Source organism: Chelonia mydas, chromosome 13, assembly GCF_015237465.2.
Source record: "Chelonia mydas isolate rCheMyd1 chromosome 13, rCheMyd1.pri.v2, whole genome shotgun sequence".
In the NCBI taxonomy this organism is placed as follows: domain Eukaryota; kingdom Metazoa; phylum Chordata; order Testudines; family Cheloniidae; genus Chelonia; species Chelonia mydas.
In genome coordinates, this window is record NC_051253.2 from 13,999,470 (window position 1) to 14,026,503 (window position 27,034).

Sequence of the window (27,034 nt, forward strand, 5' to 3'; positions counted from 1 at the left end):
CCCACCACCCGGGCGGGAGGGCCTGTAATCTGATCTCCATCACCCAGGGCTGAAGCCAAAGCCTGAGCCCCACCACGCACGGCTGAAGCCCTTGGGCTTCGGCTTTGGCCCGGGCAGTTGGGCTCCGGCTTTTGGTTCAGCCCTGGGCCCCAGCAAGTCTAACATCAGTCCTGGTGACCCCATTAAAATGGGGTCCTGAACCACTTTGGGGTCCCAACCCACAGTTTGAGAACCTCTGCCCTACACAATACTTGAAAATGGCTAGGCAGCTAATGTGCTGTGACTGCTGCTTATTACACTAGTCATAATCTCTCACGGTTTCTTATGCTTCTGTTCCCTGACCTGCCCCCATCCCTTCCAATTTGTGTCTCATTACATCCTTAGATTGTAAGCTCTCTGAGCCTGTGACTGTCTTTTTGTTGTATGTGTAAACAGTACAAAGCACTTAACTAGGGCCTTGAGGAGTTACTGCAATACAAATTAAGATCTTAACAGGGGCAGCATTTTGTCAGATGAGCAATATAGAATACATGTATTTTTCAGATCTTAAAGCACCACAAACAATAAAGAACCTAAATATTTCAAAGGGGGTTGTTTATTGTGGAGATCATAGTTTGTAAAACTACACATGGATTTCAATATCTGTACCAATGGATCTGAAGTGGTAATTGCCCTGCATGTGATGCAACACCTAGTAACTATCATGGCTCACTAGCATATTTCCCCTTATGTCGTTAAGGTGTACCTCATTTCTAATACAGAGTTTGTATATTATAAAAATTGCTTTCATTTAAAAAAGGAAGCCTATTTTGTAATTTGTATACTTTGAAAAGATGTAAAGTCTTAATATCTGTTTGCCTCCTAGAAAGGCTTGTTTCCCTTTCTTTAGGAGCTGGTTATGTTCATATTTCAAAGAACTGTATTATAGTGTATAAAGAAACTTGTGAACATCCTGCTCTTCCCATGCAATTTTGTAATAAAATAGTGGTTTTTTTCCAGAAATAAAAACAGTCTTCCATTCTTATTAAACACTTGTATTAATATAATAAATATGGTGATTCTTTCATTGTATTTTTATATAAAACAGTTTCTCTAGCTTAGTGAATAATTACTTTCCCCCACTCCGGAAATCACTAATTATCAGTGGTGGGGTTCTATTTATCCCCACAGAATGTGACAAAATCTGATTCCACTGTATCACACACAGAGCTCTGGTAGAGCTTCCTCTGACTTCACACTCAGCAGGCTGTTGTGTTTGAGGCTCACCTCACTGGGCATTCTATGCTTTAAGCTTTCTGAGTCTGAAAAATCCAAGGTCTGCCTCTGTCAGGAGTATCGAGGCACACGCCTGGGGTGCGGATCCTCTGTCTACCATTCTCTTCTGAGAGCTGAGACACACACATGCCAAGGCTCTGAGACTAGTTCTGCCCCCTCGCACTTCCCTTTAGCTTAAGCATATCCTCCTCCAGAACACCAACTGTGTGGTTACTCTGGGTTAACAGTTCACCTCTTCAGGGGTATGTGATAGCAAAACAAACAGACACATGACCTTTGCACAGGATTCTAAAACAAATTACTTTTTACTTAGATAGCACAAGACAGACAAAATAATAAACGGACCAATATGCATTATCCTGCCTCAGTTTCTTCACCACTCTGGAGAGTTCTTTGGTCTTAGGACAGAGACCTCTGAGGTGGCCAGGATCCTTCTCCTGCAGTGCATAACTTCTCTTCAGAATTATGGAGTCTCTCTCTCTCCCTCCCTGGTCCCTCAGTTAAATCAGACACCCTTGATACTAACACATATTCATCTCTTCCTCTCTCCAGCCCAAAGCTTTCTGAGAATCTCAAGTTCATGTCCCACCACTGACACATGGATCATTTATTCTTCTTCTGGGGAATTTCCATTCATCACTTCCCCTTCACTGCAGAGAAGTTGTAGGAATTAGTCTGATAGTTGTGATATAACCAAAGTGATATATGCCATCATGTTCCAGCAATGCCTCTCTGCCATGTACATTGGTCAAACTGGACAGTCTCTACGTAAAAGAATAAATGGACACAAATCAGACGTCAAGAATTATAACATTCAAAAACCAGTTGGAGAACACTTCAATCTCTCTGGTCACTCGATTACAGACCTAAAAGTGGCAATACTTCAACAAAAAAACTTCAAAAACAGACTCCAACGAGAGACTGCTGAATTGGAATTAATTTGCAAACTGGATACAATTAACTTAGGCTTGAATAGAGACTGGGAGTGGATGGGTCATTACACAAAGTAAAACTATTTCCCCATGTTTATTCCCCCCCCTCCACCCCCCACTGTTCCTCAGACGTTCTTGTCAACTGCTGGAAATGGCCCACCTTGATTATCACTACAAAAGGTTTTTTCCTCCTTGCTCTCCTGCTGGTAATAGCTCACCTTAAGTGATCACTCTGGTTACAGTGTGTATGGTAACACCCATTGTTTCATGTTCTCTATGTATATAAATCTCCCCACTGTATTTTCCACTGAATGCATCCGATGAAGTGAGCTGTAGCTCACGAAAGCTTATGCTCAAATAAATTTGTTAGTCTCTAAGGTGCCACAAGTCCTCCTTTTCTTTTTGCGAATACAGACTAACCCGGCTGCTACTCTGAAACCTTTCTGTTTTAAAAAACCCAGGGTGCCCACCAACCAACTCTTTCTAAGGCTCTTTAACACTTCTGCATTATCAGTTATTGTCCACATTTACTGAGTCAAAAAGTTTAAAAGACTATGGATCAAATTCTGCTCTCGGCTGCATTGATGTAAATCAAGAATAATTCAGTAGGGGTCACTCCAGATTGATGCTGTTGTACCAGAGTGTTTGAGCTATGATGATCATACGTGTCCTGTCCCCCAGATTTCTCAACGATATAATAATTATTGACTTGGAAATTTTCATTCCTCGAGCTTTGTGATTTTTCAAGTTTCTGAACAGTTAATTAATCTGCTAACTCCAAGTGACCTTAGCATCAGTTTACCGAGAACGTTCCTCAGTTGGTCAAAGACAGGAATATTTTGCAAAGAAGAGACGAAAAATATATCAGGCATCAACATTACAAGGAACTAGATAAATGTCAAACTAGGCAGATAATGAATGACCAGGCTAGACATTCATATTAAGAAATCTCTGAGGAATTCAGAGCAGCTAATTCTCATATTCCCAAAAAAAAAAAAAAACCAAAATAAAAAAATGGGATGGTTCCAAGGATTAACAGTTGGCTTTTGAACCTTTCACATTTAGGGCACCTGTTTGAACATAATTGACCCAGTTAACTGTTTGAGATGATTCACTGTTTGTGGATACTTATTAACTGAAAGTCAATACCATCTCCTGGCAGCTTGGTATCTTTTTCCTCAAAGGAGTTAATGGTGCCATGCCCTTATCAAGGGGAAAAGGTATTTAGATTCTAAAATAAATGGTGTTATTTGGCACTTGGGTTAACATTCCCAGAGATGAGAGAGTGGTAAAGGAGGCCGAGTTAACTTTTGGGACCCAGAGGTGGTTCTTCCAGGTAGGTTTCAGGTGCACTTGTGTGGTGATTTGGAAGAAGCTAGAGCTATTGTTAATTAAGCTGTATGGGTGCAACCCATGGAGGTATTTAGACACTTTTTAGGCTCCATCGTGATCCACAAAACTCCCACTCATCTGCCACCTAACCCAGTAGGTGCCTAATTTTTGCCTCTGAGCATGAGCGCTACAGCCTGGGCACTATCTCCCAGCTGAGCATGCACACTCCTGCCTCCTGATAGCGGTCCAAATGCCGAAGCTCAGATTGATTCACAAACTAGGAAAGATAGGTGTTTGGATGCCTAACTTGCAAGGGGGGCCCCGATCCAGTAGGAATTCTCAGAGGGTTCCTACTGGATCAGACCTCTTAGGGTAGTACATAAAAATCAGCTTTGGAGTCGAGGAAGAGCAGGAAGACCTCCCTTATCACCTTTAACCTACTATAGGTTGAAGTCCCTCCTCCTAAGTGGGGAGCAGGGGTTTGAAGTGGGCTCTACCACTTCTTAGGCGAGTGCCCTAACCACTAGGCTATGGAATGACTCTGTAGCCTAATGGTTAGGCTACTAACCTGAGTGGTAGCAGATCCCTTAGGAGAAGGCTGGGAGACTGTAACTGAGGGTCTCCTACTCCTGGGTGAGTACTCTATTCACTAGGCTAAAGATTATAAGGGAGGTGATCCTCACTCCAACCCACCCAGCTGTTTTGTTTCAGACCCAGATGCTGAATGCCTGTCTTTCCCTGGTGCATGGATCCTTAAGCAGAGCTAGGCACCTCCCTGCAACCCAGAATTAGGCACCTAGCTCCAGGAGAGGGGCAGGGCTTAGCACAACCCCCTCTCATCAGCATCTCTCATTGGCTAATTTAGGTCGCTCCCTGCCAAGCATGCTGGTTTTGTGGATTGCAGTTTAAGGTGCCTATCTCTCCCCATTCATTGTATAGAGAGCCTAGGCACCTCACAGAAGTTTTGTGGATTGCAGTGTTGTTCCTGTGATTTTTCTAGGTGCCTAAAGTTAGGTGCCACAAGACTTCGCATTGCAAGGCCTGAGTTTCTTCAAGGATCCCATCCTACCTGTTTTTAGGCAAATAAAGAAGTTCAGTTTTCAGGGCCACCAATCTGGTGCTTTTAATGATTATGTTTATTTTCAATCAGGTATTATACACTATTTTACATTTTTAGTGAAGCAGTCACACCCTTAGTACTTTGTACTAGCCTACATTTTTCCTACTAGAAAGGATATTAATTCCTTATTCCTTTGAAATAAACTCCCATCTATGATAATGTTGACTTTAATGGAAGTATGATCAAACTCATATTCTATTTGACTGCCAAATAATCCAAGTTATTTCTTGAAAATTCTTCAAAGAAATGTTAATGGCTAAAGTTTGCTTCAGGTCAAAGATCCTGATGAAGCAAAGCACTTAAGCACGTTTAATTTTCAAAGTGAGAAGTTCCATTGGCTGCAATTGGACAACTCATGTTCTTAAAATTGAGCATATGCTTAAGTGCTTTGAGCATATGCTTTGTTGGACTGGGGCCAAAATAGGAACATTAATTGACTTTCCTCTAATTTTAACAGACACAGACCCTAAAGACTTTGCAAACAAAGGGCCAGATGATAAGCATTAAAGTCAGTAGAGCTATACTAACTTGCTCCAGCTGAGAACCTACCCTGTATTGTCTAAATACACACATCCCCAAAGATGTATGAAGCTCAGCAGTTAACTTTCTGCCCCTCGTGCCCCCCCCGCCCCATGTACATATGTGCCGTGCATCTTGGATTAGAATCTGGTCACAGCTGCTAAGAAAGAAGTGGATATGGCAGATAGTCAACTTCTTAGTGTTATAAGAGTGGTAAACAATGTCACCAGATAAGAGTGGTAAACAATAATGTCACCAGTTATGAAAGCAGTAAGAACATCTGATCATCTTCCAGAATAACATTCCATCCTTGTGTGCTGTCCTTGAATTAGTTCTGAGGAAATAATTCATAAGGAATCATTTATCTGGCAAATTTGGGTTCTCTTTCTCTTCACAGACCATCCATAAGCCGATGACAGTTTTTCCTCAAATTATTTATTTCAAACCACAATTTCTGGGAAAAATCCTTGCTCTATCAGGTAGTTTGCAAGCTCTTCCTTTTGACCATTGGCTGTGTAAAATTCAAAGTTTGAGCTGTGTGGATTAGCTTTAACTAGGCACATAGAGGAGTGTAACTCCTGCAACCATCTCTCGTGCAGTTTATAAATTCAAAATTCACTGTTCATGAATATCTCCAGGCTTAAAATTTGCTGTTTCCATGAACGTTCCTGCCTGTAAACTTATTTGCTAATATATTTCTGGGAAATGAACACAAAGGAGTGTAAATTTGCAGTTAAAACAAAGTCAGCTGAAATTTTGAAAACTCTTCACTGAGAGCTGCTTTGGAACCTTACCATCCAGGCCTCAGCAGACTAGAAAGCAGCTGGTCTGCTCCAAGAGCAGGGTATGACCTATATTGTGACCCAGCTTCCCACTCTGTGCTGGCTCCCTGGAGGAAGTAGGGGAGTTGTGGCCAAGACTCCACCCGTCCCCCCTCCACATCCACCCACATAGGAGGATGAGTCTGAACCCAGTGGTAGCTGCTTTCCACTGCATGTGGGCTTTGGTGGTACAAGCAGACCACAAAGGAGAAGTAAGGGGCTGGTTATGCCCCCACTCACTTGTGTGCAGCTGGGCTCATGTTTGAGGATCAACTCCTGTGAAAGTAGTAGCAAAGGGCAAATTCCACAAAAATATCTAAGCACCTAAGCCCCCGTTTTGGCTCCGCTACAGAGCACAAAACTCCCACCAAGTGTGGTAAGTGCCTAAACTCACTCAGCGCCTACGTCTTTCAGGGTAAAAGTTCCCTAGATACCTATGCTCCCAGTGGCGGATTTAGAGTTAGTGAGGCCCTGTGCGCAGCTTCATTTTCAGGCTTCCCCCGCAGCCAAGAAAAAGAACATTCTCTCTTATCTCTTCCCGCCCCAGTTTTTCATTCTTTTTTTCCTTCGTCGTCCTCCTATATTATAAGTAATAGGAAGTAAATGAAAATAAAGTGAGGTACCTTGACTGGAGCAGGGGGTTGGGGTGCAGGAGGGAGTGCGAGGGTCAGGCTCTGGAAGGAAGTTTTGGTGTGGGATGAGGGCTCTGGGCTGGGGCAGAGGGTAGGGTACGGGAAGGGTCAGGGGGGTGACACTTACCTTGGGTGGCGCGGCTCCCAAAGCGATGGGCACACCCCTCTTGCAGTGGCTCCTAGGCGGGGAGGGGGAGGGGGGCAGAGGGTTTCTGTGCACCGCTGCCCACAGGCACCACCCCCACAGCTCCCATTGGCTGCAGTTCCTAGCCAGTGGGAGCTGCGGAGTTGGTGCTCAGGGCGGGGGCAACACGCGAAGACTCCCCATCCCCCCCAGGGGCCACAGGGACATGCCAGCAGCTTCCAGGAGTGGCGTGGCACTAGGGTGACCAGATGTCCCGATTTTATAGGGACAGTCCTGATTTTGGGGTCTTTTTCTCACATAGGCACCTATTACCCCCCACCTCCTGTCCTGATTTTTGACACTTGCTATCTGGTCAGCCTACGTGGCGTGGAGGGAGGGAGGCAGCCCGGGCAGAGAGCCACCTTAGCCCTGCTGTGGGCACATCTCTGAATGCCCCTTGGGGCAAGGGGGGTAGCGAGTCTCCATGCACTGCCTGGGGCGGGGACAGCACGTGGAGCCGCCCCCCGCCAGGGGCACACAGAAACATGCCAGCGTCTGGCCGCTTCCGGGAGTGATGTGAGGCCACTGGCCACGGAATGCAGGCAGCCTGCCTGTGCCCTGCTGCACCGCCAGCCGGGACTCAGGGGCAGGCTGTCAGATGAGATTTGTCCTGAATTTTGGGCCCCCTCCCCCGTGTCATTTCAGGTCCCGTGCCACTGCACTGTTTGTTTCATGGTAAATCCGCCAGCATAATGCTCCTGACTCTGAGCACGCACGCTGCAGCTTCCCTCTACTCGTCCAGACACCTATCTCCTTCCTAAGTCACAGAGTGATTGATGAAGCAGGGGAAGATGGGCATTTGGCCACCCAGCTTGCATAAAGGGGCCTGATCTGGTACTTAGAAGACATCTAACCAGTCAGGAGCCACTCAAAATCTGATCAACAGCAGCAGTGGTGCCCACCTGAAAACTTTTAGCCCAGTGATTAGAGCACACAGCTGTGAAGTCAGAGACTCAAGTTCAGTTCCCTCTTTCTGGTCCAGAAGGGAGAATGGATTTGAACAGGCATCTCCTACCTCTCCCAGGAGTACTCTAGCTACTGAGCTATGGGATATTCTGCTATGAGACTCCCTCCGTGTCTCCTGTTGTAACTGTTCTACTGAGATTATCTAATGAAAGTGTCAGTGGGCCAGAAAGAGAGAGAATGGGAATGACTGTATCCGAATGGTTAGGGCATTCACGTGGGAGACCCCGGGTCCAGTTCACTTGCTCTAACCACTCTTTCATTGTTTATCCACAGTGGAGCAGCTTCAATAGAGGAGAGACTGATGGGGCACCTCATAAGTGCCATAGCTCAGCCTCCTAAGAGGTGGAAGACCCCATTCACATCCTTTCTCCCTCCCTGCCAGAGAGGGACAAATTGAACGTGGGTCTCCCACACCCCAGGTGAGTACTTTAACCTCTAGGCTGCAAGTTATAGGTGAGCTGTTGCACCACCACTCCCTCCTTCCCAGCCCGTTGTTCCATCCACATCTATTTGAAAGCCTTGAGATGAGAGGTGATTTTTATTAGGGCGTGCTGTATTTTGCTTCTGGGAGCTGAAACTGTAAGGACTTATTTATGGTGAGGCAGCAGGTATTCTCATGAATTCTCTACCAAGCAAGAACATTGTTTGAAGGTAGTTCAAAGAGATGAGAGATGTACCAGCGTGTGGGTGGCTTTATCAATAAGCAAATTCCGGACGCTGGCTTTGGAAAGAACCTTTTTCAACCACAAGTGTTATGAAACCAAAATTCACTAACATCTACACTGAGCTTTTTAAGTGTTAACTGGAAGAAGTGTGAAAAATACAGAGAAAAGCTGAACTGTCCTATGACTAAAATAATCTATGACCCGACATCACTGAAGGTGCAGCTATTACTTTCAATTCCCTATTAAGCTTTCTCCATAGTCACTTCCCCTCTCTGGGCTTCAGTTCCCCATCAGTACAATGGGAATACTGACCCCCAGAGGTGAAAGTAAGCTGGTATGGTCCGATATGGCGTACCGCAAGAGCCAGTACGCCGTGCCGGACCGGACCAGCTTCCCCAGGCTGGCGCTTTAAAGGGCCCCGGGCTCCCCGCAGCGGCCCGAGCCCCAGTGCTGGAGCCCCTGGGGTAGTGGTGGCAGGGCTCCAGTGGTGATTTAAAGGGCCCAGAGCTCCGCTGTGGTAGTGGTGGCCAGAGCCAGGGGCCCTTTAAATAGCCCCTGAGCTCCGGGGCTCCCAGCTGCCTCTGCAGCTGGTAGCTCCTGGGGTGATTTAAAGGCCTGGGGGCTCCCAGCCGCAGCCGGAGCCCTGGGGCCTTTAAATCTTGATTAAAAGGGCCCAGGTATTTAAAGGCCCCTCCTCTTCCGGTCAAGGCCACACCTCTTCTGGTCAAGGCCACGCCACCCCGAAGTTACTTTCACCCCTGCTGACCCCTTGCTTTGAGATCTGCTGATGAGATGAGCTAGGTATTATTTTGAGATCTGCTACGTAAGAGCTATGTATTATAAGCCCAGGGCTGGATCCCATGGGCTTGATTCTGTTCTCATTTACAAAGGTGTAAATGAGGAGTAAATTCACTGAATCTAATGGAGCTACACTCGTATAAGACTGTTGTAGTGATAGGAGAATCAGACCCTGTACATTCTTTTTATGAAAGGCCATCCAACTGGTATATCTTGAGACTATACTAGGGACCTGGTTCTCCACAGAGTTGCTCCAGTATATATTTTCCAGAAACACCTGACCACTCATATATGAATTTTATTGTCCACTTGTTCTCCACCCAGTCATCCAGAGTTACTTTAGCACCTTGTTTTTAATTCTGTTACCAAAGGTGCCATCCATTCTCATCTCTTACCTATTAGTTCCCTTGGACATGTAAGTGCTGTCCTATGGCTTTAAAACAATATTAAAATTGAGATGAAATTCAGCTATAACATTTAGATCCAGAATTAAACCTTGCCAAGATTTGCAAATATTCACATCCTGGGTTTCGTTTTGGGACCATCTCCATGCTGAGAAGAACAAAAAGGCTTCCTTATGAAACACAAAATACCTCGCTCCAAGGAACAGTGTCAAAACAAGAGTGGAATGGAATGTATTTTACAATCACAGCAAATTATACTTTGCTTTCTTGGGCATGTTCCTGCTGACAAGTTAGAACGCTTTGCCTTTAATTGTTAAACGTGTTCAATGAACTCAGAGCAAACCAAACTAAGCCAGTAACTTACATGCAGTGTATTGTGGCAATAGAGCAGAAATTGAATCAAGGAATGACCTCCCGTTCCATAGACCACTGGAAATTAGTATGCATAGAAGTGATACTTTTAGCCTCTGCCATCATACTTCAATGCCCAGGAGCCTGGTAATATATGAAACAAAGCACAATTAAAATAGGATTCATAATGTTGTTGGTCTGGCAAAGAACTGAGTGTTCCACATTAAAAGGAGGTAGGGGAGAAGAAGAGGGATAGTCCAGATCTTGCTTGCTTTGCACCAAAGAGTAGTTTCACTGTTAAAGGGAACATCCACAGGATTAAGACACGTACAACTTGCTGTAGATAAGATGGGAAAATGGTCTCTACATTTACAGGACGCAAGGCCTCAAAGCAAACCATACTCTGCACTTACCCAGATACTCAAATTCCTACCATAGAGCCAGATTCTGACCTCAGTTACATCAATGTAATTCAGTAATAACACCATTGGGCTAGATCCTCAGGTCTAGCTAAACCCTAGTTGGTGCAGAGGCAAATGTGGCTGTACACCACCTATATGCCACCCCGATGCTGGGCCAAGCCAAAGGCTGAGGGAGTTCAGCCCATGATATGAGCAAGAGCAGCCTCAAGACTCTACACTATTGAGGAATTTACAGCTGACCACCTAAGCCAACTTTAAATCTGCTTTGCACAGCTGGAACAGCATAGGTGGGCCTAAGGTTCTGGCCTATTGGCTCCGTGAAGGAGATAAGAACACTTTCTTTTACATTCAGATTTTGCTGGGTTCAGGAGATCCCATATTCTGATACTCAAGGCAGAGACCTTTCTTATCTCCAGGCTACATTTGCAAGTTGGTGGTGTAAAAAAAAAAAAAATAGTCAGCTCCAAAGGTACCTTGCGAAATGTGAGTCCACTGTCTTAATTTCAAGGAATGAGACAAAGCTTCAAAGTGCATTCCATTAAAAAAAAGACCAAGAGAGCTCTTATTTGTAGTAACATGTTGCTTTATATTTCTCAACTAATTGGACATCCTAGACCTATTATTAAGCCATTACTGGCAGCCTCAAGAGCAGCCTCTCCCTGATAATTAATTTACAAGTGGTTGGCACACCACTGGGATATTTTTAATCATTAAAGGCTAAACCAAAGAGCATCTTTGATTTTCCACTCAACTGAAAAACGTTGCTCAACTTGCGAAATAGTGAAATCTCTGGATGCCTTCAAAGAATGCAAAAGACCCATTTCTTTTTAATAGCCAGCATTGACAAACCAAACATGTTGTTTCACTTCTGTGCACATCTACTGTATGTGAAGCACCATTAAAGGGCATGTGTGTTTTGTTGGTCCTAGCTACAAGTTCTAACTTTGAAAAAGGAGCCGATGTTTTTCTCTTTAAAAATACAGGTGACACAGATATTCATCTTGCAAAATGTTCACTAGAGGTTTATAGATTACACTGTCAGAAGGGACCATTGTGATCATCTAATATGTTGTCCTGTAAAATATAGGCCGTATGACTTCACTGAATTAATTCTCATTTGAATTATAGCATATCTTTTAGAAAAAATATCCAATCTTGATTTCATACTTTACAGTGATGGAAAATCCTCCCTAATCCTTGGTAAATTGTTCCAATGGTTAATTATACACATTTTTTAAACTGACCTTATTTCTAGTCTGCAATTTGTCCAGCCTCAACTTCTAGCCTTTTGATCTTGTTATATCTTTGTGCACTAGATTGTAGAGCCCTCTATTGTCAAATTTCTTTTCCCATGTAGGTACTTCTAGACTGCAATCAAGATACCCCTTAACCTTCTTTTTGTTAAGTTGAACAGATCCTGGAAGCTTCCACTACCAGCCTTTCCTCCCCACATTCTTGTGGCTCTTCTCTGAAGCCTCTCCATTGTCCTTTTTGAACGGTGGATGCCAGAACTGGAAACAGTATTCCAGTAGCCGTTGCACCAGGTGATGTATTTATTTTAGTATCTCACAATCATTAGTACTACAAATGACTGGTTTGTACAGCACCTTTTGCAAGAATCAAGATGCTTTACTCTATTGCAAACCATGGGTAAGGCGCTACCATGGGGACACAGACCTGCTTTGGGAAGGCTGTAGAGGTGTGCTCTCCCCGAAATAGCTTTTGGGAGGCACTGGGCCTCAGGCAACCATTATGTTTCCCACAGTTGTATGAGATGCAGTGGAAGAACGACCCCTGCACCAACCTCTGAATGGCCAGTGCATGTTGGGCCATAGCTCTGGCTCCTCCCCACATTCGGAATAGTTGGTGATCACAGGATGCTGGCAGGGAACAATCCAGAATGCATGGAGCGCAACTGCAACAGGTCGCTGAGCAGGCAATCCTTTACTCTGTTCCCTCTATGCACCCACACAAAGGCCAAAGCCATGCACAGCCTATAGGTAACTGCTGTCAAATTCAGTCATCCCAGTGCAGCCATCTCTGGGGTAGGATATAGCAGTAGTTAGTGAAGCTGTATTCCTAGTATTGTTACGATAAGGACAAGAGGTGATGCTGTGTATTAGTATCAACAAACCCACTTAGACACAGAATGCTAGATGCTCAGCCAAAGTGCATTCATAACAGCTGAGGAAAAAGGGGCAACTATCAGCCAGCTTTACTTTTCTCCAAACCCAGGACCAACCCACAGGTGAGTGAGGGCTGGACCCTGCAATAACTAAAGGCAGCTCTAATTTACACCTGATTATCCACAACCCAAAACAGCTGTTCAAACAGGTGGCCAGCTTGGAGGGATACCCTGGTCTTACCCCAAAGCCACTTTTTTGTAGGAATAACCCCAACATGCTGGGAGTCAGAAGAGGAGTGACTTAGGAGCTGCCACACCCATACTTCACCGCCTGGGGATTCTTCTTACATAAGGGGAACCCTCAGGATGCCAGGTAACCTAGATTTCTACCAGCTTAGTGCAAAGCTAAACCAAAAATTAGACCCAACTGCCACATAGTGACTGGCCCCTTTAAAGGGACATTGTAGCCAGCCGCACCTGTGGCATAATTAATTAGCTGCTTCTCAGCATGAGAGCGCTGGACTAATTGGGGTCAGGTACACCTGGGCCTCATAAAAGGGCTGAGAAAGCATACTTTAGGAGATGAGTTTTAGGGAGCATGTTGGGTTCCTGTAAAAAGTTCTGAAGTAGGTTCTGGTTGGCTCTAGGGAAGTATCTTAGGAGTCAGTGCTTTATCCTGTAGGAAGACTGAAAAGTAACCAAGAAAGAAGTGGGAACTGAGTTTGGAGGATGGGTTGAAGAGGAGCTCAAATTGGATAAAAGTACTTCTGGTTTGTTGGAATCTTGTTCCCCTGAAAGGGGATTGAACTTTGAGAGTGACCCAGCTGGAGGGCTGAATTATGTGACCCTCTGGGAGACACAAAAGCCGTGTGAGGGAAACTGAGGCAGGGATTGCCTGAAAAGATATGTTTGACTAGCAGGAGGTGCTACAGGGCAGGCATCCCCCTACAATATCATCCAGTTTATGGACTAACAAACTGATTACAACAACTTTTCATGCAAGAGTCTCACAGTTCTTTAAAAGCCTCATAGTAGCCTTTGGTTTCCTGTTTGGGAGGGGGAACAGATGGGGAAAGGCAGGGCCTTGGGGCAAAGGGGGAAGGGATGGGGACTAGCTACCCCCAACGGCTGGCTCACCAGCTGCCAATGCTTATAATTGACTGTGGAAGCACTTGTAAACTGATTGGTAGCAACATAGAAACATATTAATCTTCTCTGACACACTGACAGTAATTTATTCAGGGAAGGGAATATTGTCCTATTTGATAATGAAATCCCAGGTATACTTTTAAAGGGCAAGCAACGCAAATACCTAGATGATACTTTTGTCTTCAGGAGCAAAGATGGATGGTGGTGAAGATTGCAAAAACCAGAAAGTGTGAAAGCCTCACACATCTACAGCCAGAGGGTGGTGTCAGGAGCACATATGGGTGGGTAAAGATCCTGGAGGTAGCAAGTGAGAGAAGAGAGAATGGGAGGGAGAAGACAAAGGGAAGGGACATGGGCTTGGAAGCCAAGACTGACCTCCTTCTCCCCTTTCTGCCACACAACCCATTTGACTAACCTTACTTTCTGTGGCCTCTTACACCTGGGCCCTCCTTTCCAGGTGGTTAATGCCCCCATTATCCCATCCTTCAAGTTCCTCCATGTGGCCTATGAACCCTAGACTTCCCATCAAATAAGTGTGAGCTAAACAGTGAAAACACTAAAGAAAACTATGTCCCTACCCTACAGAATAAAAGTACAGAAACACCTGATGTGTTGCTTATCTCTTGCTTTTTGTTTCTCCACCCCACTGTATATTTTCTATTTAAATCATCTGTTTTGCCTTTATATGTTGTGGATGAAGCATATGTTTTGCACTGTGCCCATTGTAAATAATAAATATGTTAGTGTTTGTACAGGGCTTTGAAGACATGAATAATAGTAATAATAATATGGGTAGAAGAATTCAGATTTACCAGGAAGTTGCCCATTCCCACAGGACTTCTTTCTCTGATCAGGATAATCGCTGGTCCAGTCACTGTGCAAGAAGTGCTAAAGCCTCTGTCTTTAAGGTCTCCCATACAGCCTCAGTATCACATCATCCTTATCGGGCACAATTCAGCAACATCACAAAGCTGTTCTGAGTGTGGTGACTGTCTAGGAAAACTGTTGATTCCTCCTTTAAAACTCTCCCTTCATGCTTAAAACTTGTAATACACTGGTTCTCTCCTTCTTCATTAATGATCACTGAAAGCACAAGAGGCATCTAAATCTTACAGAAGCTTGGTTACAAGATAGTAATAACATTTCTCTGTTTGAAAGCCCTAGTGACTTACACATCTAAACACAGAAACCTCCTTGATCTATTTAATGTCTCCTGCAGCAAACTTTTGATTGACCTAATTAGCTTTCTTGCCCAGCAAGACTATTTTGTCAATGTAATTTAGCTGTGAATTAGAACCTTATTAAGTACAGACTTGATCATGGAAGGGGCCATTTTTATAGCTTTTCCTGATTGTAAATCCTAAATTCGTTACTAAAAGACATTTAAAATATTAGGCACACTTCTCATATACATGATCCTGATCCTAAACCCACTGAAGACCATACAAAGCCCTCAATGACTTCAGGCCAGACCAAGACTAGACTTCTATCCAGTGCTATATCTTGTTGTCTATCTGTTGACACATCTGAAACCTCAGGGGCGGGCAATGACACCCTTTTTCTCTTACACACACAGCATGTAACCAAGGGACTGCAATCCTTATTCATGTGAGAGGTGGAGTACTTGTGCAGGTTTTCAGGATCATGGGGGGAAATCTGCCTTCCTGAGTTATGTTTCGTTTGGAACCTGATGTATGAGTATGTTGATAGCCAGTTTTATTATATTCTTAACTTGCATAGAAGCAACAAATATTATTAATAGTCATTAAAGAGGGGAATTAATTTCTAATATCCAACAGCAGCATTTGACCCTATGTTGCAAAAGGAAGCATTTTCTTTTATAGGCTCTGAATGTATTGCCCTTTCATTTCATGGTGTCTCCTTGTTGTGACCAGGTGAAAATCAAGGATTAATCACTTCTCACTACGATTCCTAGTTTTCTCAGTCAATCAAGTTCCTTCTAGCTCTTCCCCTTTCCATCCAAATAATCCCAGTTTTTGCCAGGCTTTCAGACAGCACGTGCCAGTCCGGACATAGGCCTACCCATGTTTGCCATCATTCTCTAGATCTTTTCAGTCTTTGCCATAACTTTCATGATGTGAGGTAAGCAAAACTGGGGAGAGTAATCAAGATGAGGACAAACACTGCATACACACCACTGAATTGTCACATTGTGACTGTAATGCCTATGTTTGTTCAGAGGTGTACTGCCCTAGCAGCCCAGTGTGCAGGAAGGTGGGGGATGTACATGAACCTGTTACCCTCAGTGCACGATATGTTAGGACTGATACAGGAGGAAACATGCCAAATGTCTTGAATCTTCCTCAAGGAGCCGATGAGCAAGCAGTATGCTGTGCATGTCTAGACAAAATGATGATTCATGACCCGGGCAACTTCTTGCTGCAGCCGCTAGTAGGGGAAAAGGTGGGATATAGCCACCGTGCCTCTGTTCTCCATTTATTTATCCTTGCTTTTTCTCCAGAAGATTATGAGGAGGAGTTAGCCAAGCGTCCATCCTGAAGTATCTGGATCAGTTCTTAGATGATGCTTGTGAAGGAACCAGAGTACATCTAGTTCAGCACAGGCCCGGAGACAGAAGCTCTGGTTTCTTTACTGCGTTAAGCACTGCAGTTCCAGATAAGAATGAAAAGAACTAAAAAAGAGTCATGGTATATTGTCATGGCACAAATTACTTGTGACTACTCTCTATCATAGCTATAGATAAACAGCTTGGCTTATATTAGAATGCACCCAGAGACTGCACGTGTATCTGAGCACTGAGAAAATATTTTGGATGGCCTCGGATTAAATAAACACAAAAGTGCTATGGTGAGATTAAATAGATGGGTCAAAGCCTCCTTAACTATCATAATCTTTATTCAGAAGAGATAAGCACTAACAGTAGGAAAGCTAGTTTATGACCTCTTCATCTCAGCTGCACAGGAACTATGAGGCTTTACACAGTGTTATCAACCTTATTTTAATTTCAGCCTTATTCTGCTTTTCGTGCTGGTTATAAATGCAAGAGATCTCTCTTTCTGACACCCAGGAAGGTTTGGTGGGATGACAGGCTGGTTAATAACATAGGGTGAGATGGGATGACCTACATCCCCTTCTCCACAAGTAGTCCCTGGAGCACACGAGGGAGGTAACGTTATAGACACATCTGACTGTTTCTTCAATCTGCTTTGACTTTGTAAAAAGTAATTGAGTGGGTATAACCTAGATGTATCCTACCTAAAGTGTCACCTGCAGAGTTTTCCTGAAATTGTTTCAATGACCATTGAAGTCAACCCTAAAAGAAAACTGCAAGGAAGTGATTGTATTTGTGGAACACCCATCACCATAACTTTATGGGCAGTTGCCCTGTGTTCCACATAGAGACAGAGATTCAATGATTTCACCATCCTTCCATCCTATTCTTTTCCACTAGGTCTATGCATTTAACTCCTACAGTGCATTCATGGCTGATGTTACTCTTCTCTGTATCTCTGGCTATCAGTTTTCCAGACTTGGAGAAGATGTTGCTGTTGCACATAGGATTTGTATACTTAAGAGCTCAATCCTGCATACCCAAAACACTCACCAATTTCACTGGGAGTCTGGAGTGCGCAAGAATGCATGTCTAGGTCCTAAATGGGCAATTTCTAACTACAGCAGAAAATATATTGGGCTGAATTTTGATCTCAGCTGCTCTGGTGTATCTCTGTAGGACGTCCATTGACACCCCTGAATTAACACAGCTGCAACAGAGATCAGGTTCTGCCTTAATGAACATTTTTAGCCTAGTTTTTGACTAAATGGAAAGTCAGTTGCGGTGAAATATTCACTACTTATATCAAAACCTTCTGACCCTGTCCTTGAGCCACATTTCAGCCTACTGGCAAAAATACTAAAACTTCTCAGTAGAAGAACTGTAGTAAACAAACCATGTGTTGAGCTATTTTTGGTCTGGGGAATAATACCAAAAGAGAGGCTAAAAACAGAAGAGACTATGCACCAAAAATCATAATTTATTCTGCAGTTTAAAAGGGAGCTGAAGTGTGAATGCTCTTGAGCAAAGCTTTTTAGCATGACAAAGTTATATAGTTAGTATAGTACATATTATTAACTCAGAAATTAAAGTTCTACGTGGATTGGACTTTTGCAATTCTATTTTTGGCTCACTTTTATAGCAAATGGCACCAGGTAAACTTGCACCCCTGACAGTCTCATGGTGCTATACTATTAATAGAAAAAGTCTTTAATGAGTAACTGGGATCAGTGCACGATAAACATAAACACATTTCTTCACAACATCTTTTCGTGAACTTTATTACTTGGTACCTAGTTTTTTTTAAAATAGACAGTTCCGCTTCGATCCTTGAGTACAAAGCTGTAGGCGGCTGCACTGCCCCAGAGTTAACAAGAAGGCAGACTGTGACTCTGAGACACGGTGCGCTACCTGGATTCCCTTTGCTCTGTGGGGGAAGTACACTTTTCTAGGCTTATAACTGGGGTAGCTTACTTTCCTTGTTGTGTTAGCTACCATACCCTGCACATTGCAGTGTGCACATCCCAAGCTCTGCCTACCCCCTGCCCCATCCCATCTGCTTATGTGAAAGGAAGGGGTGGAATGTAGCGGCCTTGTGGAAGCTACTGTTGTCCTTACACTGTTTCCTGTGATCCAGACTGTGTCACGATCAATGGAACTGGAATTAGTGGGCCACTGGAGCGACTCTTATTGAGTCAATCCCCATGGAACAGGAAATATGGGGAGTTTAGGCTGGAAGCAACTCAACCACATGGACAGCAATGCACAGGGTTTAATGAAGTTTCACTTGTTCAACTTAAACTGCATTTGGCTTTGTACTGTGTGAATGAAACATGGTGGATGTGTTCTCTGCAGTGCAGCAGCTAGCAACATAAGCCACGGACCTTTGACTGAAGTCCCACCCCACCCCCGAGCCCTGAATTTTGCAGGCACAAACCTAGCGCAGTGATGGTAGAAGGAGGAGTTCAAGCTGTACAATGACCTGGTCATGCAGGAAAATGACAACACCAGGAAAGTAAAACTATTATTTTACCTTAGCAGGGTACAAGGCAGGGAGATATGGACCACTTTGAAGCTCACCACTGCCTCACAGCAGTCCTAGGAGCCCTGGGGAACTGTTGCTCCCCAAAGCAGAACAAAATGGTGGAGCAACACACTAGAGACCAATCTGAAGCAAAGGGAACAGCTCCCTATGTTACTGCCTTATGCATTTCGCCTGCTTCATGTAATTTTGGGTTCTTGTCAAGACTCCCTGATTCAGAGCAAGGATAGTCTCCAGCACTCGGGAGCACTACCTCTGGGAAGGCAATCTCATGTTAGACAGATGCTCAGACATGGAGTGTGCAGTGGAAGCCTCAAGAGAAAGAACGTCTTAGGAGACACAGCACCCCCGAAAGTACAACCCATGAGACAATAGCAAAAAGCAGGCAGCCAAGGTCCTCTACCCATAGTAAGATGCACTTACTGTGGGAGACAGCCTGAGTGGATAACGAAGTGCCCTACACTAAGACAGCATTGCAAGGAATGTGGCAAGTTGAACTATTTTAGGAGTGTATGCAAGAGCAGAGGGAGGTCTCAGAAAGATTCAGTCAGTCAGACATATACAAGAGGAAGAGGGCACATCAACAACAGTGATGACATCTTGACTCTCTCCTTGAGTCTGATATCAGGTTCAGGCTCTCGGGACAGGAAACAGGAAGGGACAATACCAATCTCAGCGTATGTTAACTGGGAAAACATCCTGTGCAAGTTCTGCTGGCTAACAGGGCCTCTTGCAGTATGATTCTTTGGGGGGAACTGGACTTTTGCACATCCATTACAAAGAGCAACACAATCTGAGGCTGCATTAGCAGAATCCATACATCAGTTCACAAGGTAGGATGTTGAGTGGGACTAGGCAGGTCCCCAACATTAAGCATTTGACATGCTGAAACAAACAACAGACACCCCTGTCCTGAAGTACTATCAACTAGGAGAGCAACTGACCCTCTAGCCTGATGAATCGATGGAAAGATTGGGTGTAGCGCTTATGCCAGCAGAGCCCTGCCAGAGACTGAACAGGTATATGCCCAAATAGAAGAAGAGCTTCTGACTCTGGAATTTGGAGTGTTGCAATTCCATCAGTACAGCTATAGCCACCTAGCAGTAGTGCGATCAGCCCTCAAGCCCTGGAGACAGCCATGGTAAAGCCCCTTCTTTGTGCTCCAGAGTCTGCTGCACACATTGATGTACCTCCAGTGTTACCAGGTAGCATTGAAATATTATCCAGGGCAATTATTGGTGTTAACTGACACCCTGAGCTGGACATATATACGCAGCATCAGCGAGTTGGGGGAAAGGGTCAGGACACTGAATCTATTAACACCATCTCCCAGCTTCAACGTCAAAGCTGATGGAAATCAAAGAGGCAATGGAAAAGGACATCCAACCACAACACGAAAGTGATGCTAGTAGTCTTTTAAGCATCCGGCAAGCCAGGTACTACTAGGATCAGAACTGGATCTTCAAATTAAAGATGAGCTGAGTATCTAGGAAGGAATCATATTTTGATGACACAGAACTGCCGACCCTGCTTCAGGCCAACCTTAGGTAACCCAGAAAAGATACATGCCTCACACCTGGCCTGTGACATTGACAGCTGCCTTAGATGGGCTGAAGACTGTGTTTACAGGCCAGGAATGAATACACAACTCTGCTCCTTGAGAGAAGGTCATGCAATAACCACCAGCAGAAAAAACCCTGTTACTACAATAGTTGCCAAATCTGACCATGGCAAAAGGTGGGAATGGGCTTATTTATTTTCAAAGAAATACAGTACTTGATTACATTGAACTACTATTCAAATTTTGAGAGATCGATGCCCTACCTGATACAAAAAGCAAGTCAGTGATTGGCAAACTGAAGGCCCACGTGTTGCAAGATATAACATTCAAGGTACTGTATTCACAGACAACAGACTCAGTTTGCTTAGGAAGAATTCAAAGAATTTGCATGCAAATAGGAGTTTAACCACCACACCACTTCTCTAATATCCCCACAGAATAAAAATAAGGTGGAATCAGCTGTGAAAACAGCTAAGAGACTGTTACACAAGGCTGTTTCTTCTGGTTCAGAACTCCTGTTAGCATTTTGGGAATACAGGAATACTCCATCACAGGGGGTGCCAAAATTGTTCCATCGGTGCCTGTGGTGGACTGAGGACCAAAACCCTGCTACCCATGAGGGGACTTCTGTTGCAGCCAGAGTGATGGAGTCACTGCTGAGAGGAGATGGTCAACAATCAGAGAAAGCAGGCACTAGGATATGAGAGCTCATTCAAGTACCTACTAGCTTTGGGTACAGGCACTCTTGGGTGGATCCAGTCATTAGAGAGACACCAAAAGGAGGAGTTGGCTAAAAGAGTTGTGTGAGGTTCAGTGGCACCCAGTTCAGATCAGGTGACAACTCAAGAGGGACAAATGACCCAAAGGAACAGGCACGGGTGGCACGTGAACTGCCAGCTAGGGGAGGCTGACCCCCAGCCCTGCCCCTTCTGCCCAAGGACCCACCCCGTCCTCCACCCCCCCATCAGAGCCCCGAGACCCGCTTCCGCTGCTGCCAGCCCTTGCCCCAGGCTAGTGTCCCTCCAGCCCACCCACCACTGGCACAGTCTCCCCCAGCCTATTATACCTGCTGCCCATGGGAACAGGTGGCACTTATGAGCCAGCAGACAACACCCAGAAAGAGCTTGAGATCAGAGAACAGAGAGAGGAAGAGAACCGTCCAGAGGCCAACCCAACAGGGAGGGAGGAGATCTGACACAGAGAGTTTGCTAGACTAGGAGATGGGACAGGGAGAGAGAGAGAGAGAGAGAAGGGGGAGAGAGGTCATCCCAGGTGTAGTCATCTGCTCAGATTTGTAAAATAGGGAAGATATATCATGATCAGTGAAACTGCAGTCAGGCGGCCAATGTTCCCTGGAGGGACTGATATTGAGGGGACACCAATGGAACAGGGAAAGTTAAAGCTAGGAGCGACTCAGCCACATAAACAGAGTTACCCACAGGGTTGAATAAAGTTCCACTTGTTCAACACAACCTGCATTCAGCTTCAGGCTTTTTGTCTCCAGCTTGCAGGGCAAGGGGGCCATAGGTGACCCATTACTCCCTTGAGCAGGCTACCTGGGTTTCAGTCACAATCTGGCCCAGAATGCTACACAGACATTATAGCCATATTAATAATCCAACATAGATCTATTTTAAAAAAATAGAAATAGGCCCAAACTGCATAGCTGGGATCTAGTTCTGTGCTTTCCTGCAAACAGGAGGTGTTTGATTTGGGTCTTTGGTGCCCAATGCATCTGGGAAGTATGGAAGGACAGTGATTCAATAAGAAAGCAATAAATAAGATGCCAGTAATTTTAAAACAGCATGGCCTAGATCCTTCTGTTATTTTTTAATGTTGCCCAATGATGACATGGTTAGTGTTGCAGACAAGAATGCTGCTATTCACCATACAAGTAACCAACAGTGGGCATAATCGCTGTCTGGATAAACAGCATATGTCAGCCATTCTAAACCTTAAGAAATGAGCTGAATAGTAGCTCTATGTGGGACAAGGCAGTGGGGAAAAACTGGGATAAGAGAACAGGAAAATATGTATATGATTTCAGAACGCTGCAAGTTTGACTGACATGTTTACTTCAAAAGTGAAGTGAGAAAACAGAAAGTGAGGATTTGCCCCGTGATCTATTTCCAAAGGCAAAGTTCAGATGTGCTGAATCAGGTCAGGTCATTCTGCTTTAAATAATGATTTGTAGAACAGTTTTTCTACACCTATGCAGTGCTTTTGCTCTCACTTACACTGGCTTTCATGTGAATGGAATTATTTCTGAATTATGCTGATATGGGACAGAATCATATCTGTGAAAGCTTTTCCGAACTTGAGTGAGACACAGGTCATAAAAGATACATATAATAGCTAAATGTGGGAAAGGCATTCCCTGCTCTAACAAATTAAACACCTTTTCTCATTATTAGGAAAATATAGGCCAATATTTGTTCCCACTATAGTGAGAATTTCCCCAGTGAGCCAGTCTACACAACCCCCTTGCAGTCCTCCACGTAGGAAGTGTAGCTTGGGGAAAAGGACCATACTCCAACTGTCGTAGCTGACATAACATGCTCTTGGCGGATATGGCAACTAGTCAACTGGTTCTCTTAACTAGGATGTGAAGGAGTGTTAGAATGTGTTAGCTAATGTGGTCTCAAACTTTAGTACCATCTACTAAGATGGTTGAGGTAAAGCCCAATGCTTGAACATATTAGCTAACTCCACATCTTAAATTGTAGTCAAGGCAAATCCACAAAGGTGATTTAGAGCCACGTGTCCCCTCCCTCACCCCAACTACCCCAGCTGCACCAGTATAGGTCAGAGCAGCCCTCAGACTGTTCTAATCAACAGTGGGAGACTGAGCCAGCTGAGGATCAGAAAGCTGTAGAAGTGGCCAAAAGCCCCTTTGCTCCCAACCATCCCCTTCTCCTCCAGTCCTGCTAGAGCTTTAGTTGGCTCAGATCAGAGAATCTGGTTGTTAGTATACTAATATGTTTAAGTTACTCATTTGTTGTGTGTAAAAACAGGAATCTAGCTGGGTGCTGGTTTCAGAGGGGTAGCCGTGTTAGTTTGTATCAGCAAAAACAATGAGGATTCCTTGTGGCACCTTGGAGACTAACAAATTTATTTGGGCATAAGCTTTCGTGGGCTAGAACCCACTTCATCAGAGGCATAGAGTGAAAAAAAAAAGTAGGCAGGTATAAATATACAGCACATGAAAAGATGAGAGTTGCCTTACCAAGTGGGGGGGGGTCAGTGCTAACGAGGCCCATTCCCAACAGTTAACAAGAAGGTGTAAGTATCAACAGAGGGAAAATTATTTTTTGTAGTGACCCAGCCACTCCCAGTCTTTATTCAGGCCTAATTTGATGGTGTCACGTTTACAAATTAATTCCAATTCTGCAATTTCTCACTGAAGTCTGTTTTTGAAGTTTTTTTGTTGAAGAATGGCCACTTTTAAGTCTGTTGTTGAGCGTCCAGGGAGATTGAAGTACTAGGGCACGAAAGCTTCTGCCCAAATAAATTTGAACCCTTCTGTATTTGCATGTTCAGTTTCTTTATCAAATTCACCTACCGTTGGCTGAGATAGTTACCTGAAGATTCTTTCACCATGCAGAGCTTGCACCATGCACCAACACAGAGCTTGCTTTGTATCTCTACTCCACCTTCTGTGGAGCACTCTTACGTAGGGGACATGGCAGAGGGAAAGAAGATATGATCACAACGTCCTGGCTGGTGGAATGACACCTTTGAGCTATAGGGAGCCACATGCAGTTTAGAGCAGCAGCCCACATGGTAGATGAAGTCTGGTGGGGAGTCCACCTTATAGAGGAGAATGGGGACAAGAGGTAGGTGAACAACTCCCAAGAGTCACAGCTGCAGTATTTACAAATGGAAATATTTTGAGTTTTGGGCAAAATACTTCAATTTATGGGTGTTAATTTTTTCGATGAAGAATAGAAATTTTCCACAGGAAGCACACTTTTCATGAACAACTTTATTTTCTCAAAGCTCCAATTTTCTACTGAAAAATAGTTTTGGCAAAAATTTTCACCATCCCTATTCTTTACACATAAACCTGGGCTTCCCCTTCCTGCCAACTGCAATATAATCCTAGTAGACAGCTAAATTATCTTTTTATACACACACTATCTTTTTCTCCTTTTATTTATTTCTGTAGTAACATTTGTGGGAGACCACTTACTAGAATTATTTGCAAACTGGTCCCAAACTGTGACTAACAAACTTCCAGGTTAAATTTTCAGCTAAAAAAAAAAAAAAAAAATCACATTGTCCAAACAGAAAACTGAAGTGTCACATAATGACTGCCCCAAAATTTCATTACATTGTCACCTGGTTTACGTACTGCACAAACAAGTGGTGCGTGTATTTGCTTTGCACTGGTGTTTGTTTCCTAGGAAGCAGGCAGCTATAAATAACTCTTGAAAGGACAGTCAGGCAAATACAAGACCAATATTCCAGAATGTATTACTGTACAATAGCCAAACCCACTAATGCCTGTTTACTAAAGGAGCTGTCTGTATTTCCAGCCTACACTTGACTGGAAACATTCAGCCACCAGCGAAAGTGTTGCCCAATTAATTACTCTCTCTAATATAACAAGGAATTGCATTTGCATGTGACTACCTTAGAAAACGTTAATAATAGTCTAAAGGAAGTCTCCCTGAGATGTTAATGATTACCTCAGGTCATTATAGCATCCATGCCCACACATTGCCTATCCTTGTGTGGTAGCTTATTACTCAGTATTGCAACCTCACTTTTCTCTGTAGACCAAAAACCCACAGCTGTCACTCACACCGATAAGTTAGCAGGGATAGAGTTCTGTGTGAGAGAGTATCCACCATCACCTGTACACAATGTGAATTCAGGATTACAGTTATTTGGGGGTTTCCTCAAACAATTTAGCTGTTTTAATGGCAAGAAAAAAATTTAAAAAGTGTTACATATCTACCGGCAACGTTCAGTGGCTTCTGTCCATCTGTTGTAGTAGCCAGGCAAGGTACTAACACCACACCATCTGAGGACTCTAGTCTATGACCTTAATTACAAAAACAAGAAAGGAAAATGTTATTTAAGGCATTCTATAAAATACAAATGACTCCTGTGGAACTGTTGTACTGTCTGTCTCTCTCTGCCACCCTGGTCTGATTTTAGGTATTAGGCAGGCTTCTTCACACGCAAACTGTGTGTGTAGTTCAATGGTGTTCTTATTTAAAATGGCTACACTTCTACTTGCACAATAGAGGCCTTTTTTCCAAAGCTCACTGAAGTCAATGGGACGCTTTCCATTGACTTCAAAGGAACTAGGATCAGGCCTGAAATGATTCCATCATTTGGACACTTGTCCCCTCGTGCACAAACCTATTTTCTTATCACTCATTACACACACTCTCCCTCTGATTGAAGTCACACTTTAACTATAAATACAGTAACTACTCTGTCCTCTTTAAACCCAGGCCACAGGCTAGAGTATATAGAACAGTACAGTATTTTTCTGACAAGCGATAGCTAATCGTTTTATACGACGGGCAACAATACCACTCAAAACAATTGGAAAAGATACCATGAAAAACATACTGCTTCCCTTTTAGACCCTTCTTTGCACTCTGAGCACACCATTCTAATGCAGTGATAAGAAGGCTGTGTGAGTCATCTGTCCAATCTGCTATGACATTGTGGTGAGTTAACACTGACATATGAATCGCATTAAATAATTAACCTCAGCTGAAAACTCCAACATGCACCTTATGACCCCATAGCTGGAACTCCTCGAAAACAAGTTTTAACAGCAATAAACTTTTTTTCTCTTTTTTTTTTTAAAGGCAGCTTATCATAGAATGAGACTTGTTAAAAGAGTAATTTTCTGGTGCACAAACCAAATCTTTACTAAAACAACAACGATATAAAAAGGTTCAGCTTGTGATCTTGTGTGCATTGATGTCGTTCTAGTGAAGTGAATGGAGTAGCACCACTTTACACCAGGTCAGGATCTGGCTCTATATCTGTAGTAAAAATTTACAGCCCAGATTCTCTAGTGCATGATGATTACTTTGTGCTGCTTGGCTGATGCAAGGGGATCATAGGGTTTGTTTAACTGGCAAGGTGAGACTAGCCAACTCTAGCTTCTATTTTCTAACTCCTCTGTTTTATGTTAAACAGTTAATAATAATGCACATGCTAGAACTAGAAGCTGACATGAAGCTGCCTTCAGACTAAAAAAATAAATAAATTATGTAATAAGGTGACTATTTCTCCATAGTCTGAAGACAACTAAATAACAAAAATGCCACTTTCAGTTAGATATTTCTATTTGTATCACATTCTACTATCTCTGTCTCTCTCCCCATCCCCTATACACACACACGGTTTTGCAGCTTAGCACAGTTGTTTCTAGTTGAAACCAACTGAGGGGACAGAAAACTCTTTCCCAAGAGGGCTGGGGAGATCCCTGGACTGGTCTGAAAACAAATTCAGCAGCCAGCTACAGAGAGTAGAAAGGCAGAGTATCCCATTTCCAATTACAACAAAATACCCAGAAACCAAAAAAATAAGGCCCTTTACTTACTGCATGCTGCCGCAGGTGAGAAAAGGCACAAATATTTTTGTAGTAGGGCAGAGGCTTGCTTGGTGTCTGGTAATAGTGGCAGGACAGGAATGTTATAAGAAGAGTTGTATAACATTTATCCTGAGA

At 43.8% G+C, this 27,034-nt stretch overlaps 1 long non-coding RNA gene across 1 annotated transcript; it reads right to left on the reverse strand.

Annotated features, from left to right (window-relative positions):
- Window positions 1–16,280: 16,280 nt before the first annotated feature.
- Window positions 16,281–25,419, reverse strand: LOC122462705. The gene is made up of 3 exons (XR_006285406.1): window positions 25,295–25,419; window positions 23,913–24,141; window positions 16,281–16,320 (listed from the first exon to the last, which is right to left on the reverse strand). It is a non-coding gene; the product is annotated as an uncharacterized LOC122462705 (long non-coding RNA).
- Window positions 25,420–27,034: the final 1,615 nt, after the last annotated feature.